Source organism: Rhineura floridana, chromosome 22 (assembly GCF_030035675.1).
Source record: "Rhineura floridana isolate rRhiFlo1 chromosome 22, rRhiFlo1.hap2, whole genome shotgun sequence".
Taxonomy (NCBI): domain Eukaryota; kingdom Metazoa; phylum Chordata; class Lepidosauria; order Squamata; family Rhineuridae; genus Rhineura; species Rhineura floridana.
In genome coordinates this window covers 1,755,010-1,756,316 of record NC_084501.1, presented here as the reverse complement: position 1 = coordinate 1,756,316, position 1,307 = coordinate 1,755,010, and positions in this window count along the sequence as shown.

Below are 1,307 nucleotides of genomic sequence, written 5' to 3'. Positions count from 1 at the left end.
TGGGGGAAGGTGTTTTAGACCAGGACTGGCTGATTTTCCGTCCAGCCCAGTGTTGACCACTCTGACTGGCAGTGGATCTCCAGGGTCTCAGGCAGAGACCTGCCACCTGATTCTTTTAAGTGGAGACACTGCGGACCGAAACTGGGACATTCTGCATGCAGAGCGGGCGCTCTGCCTCTAAGCGACGGTTGCTCCCAGTGAACACTGGAAGCTGCCTTTGATCCATTGAGCTCAGTCTTGTCCAAACTGACAGGCAGAGGTTCTCCAGGGTTTCAGGATGTGGTCTTTTCAGAGCCCCACTTGGATTGAACTTGGGGCCTTTCGTGTGAAAAGCTGGTGCTCTGCCACTGAGCTCCAGCCGTCTGACCATGAATATTGCATACAAGACAGCTGTGATCATCACTGTTGCCCAAGGAGAGCTTTTGCCCTGGTGGGTTAACCAGGCAGGGGTGCCCTTCTTCTCCCAAGCAGAACCGGATTGAGGGTACACTACTATGACCTATGAATTGACAGCCAGTTCCCCTGCTGTACGCTGGCTGTCAGTTTTGTAGGGCACAAGTATGTCCACCTCCATGCCCTCCCTGGTCTGGGAAGGAAGAAGGGGCAATTCCGATCAAGTCTGGGGAGTGGAAGAGGGTAACTAGGTTAACAGAGCCAGTGTGGTGCAGTGGTCAGAGCACTGTGGTCAGACTAGGACTGGAGTGACTTGAGTTCAAATCCCAACTCAAGCATGAATCTCACTGGGTGACCTTGGAAAATCACACTCTCAGTCTAACCTACCTCTCAGGATTGTTGTGAGTCTAAAATCTGGGGGTGGAGGGGAAAGAGAATCATGTAAGCTGCCTTGGAGGAAGAAGGAAATATAAATGTAGCAAATAAAATAATAAACACATAAAATTTCAGCCCCACACCTGTTTTCTAAGGTGAGAGTGAACTATATAATTGTCCTGAAAATCCACACCAACTTTTGTTCAGATGTTTCGGTCTTCCAGGCATAACAATATATTTTGCATTTTTCTCCTTGCCATTATTTGAAAATGGGTAGAGGAATTAAGCTAATATTAAAATGTTTAGGGCCAGAGCAGGTGCACAAAATTTCACTTTGCTAACTGAATGTTCAAGAGAGAACATTAGGGCACCAGATGGACCAACACCCTTTGCCAACCTGGCACCCTCCAGATGTTTTGGACTATGACTCCCATCAGTGCCAGCCAGCTGGCAATGCCATCCTATTCTCAATGCCTATTCAGAAGTGAGACCCACTGAATTATTTCCAGGTAAGTGGGGATATGACTGCGGCCTGAATG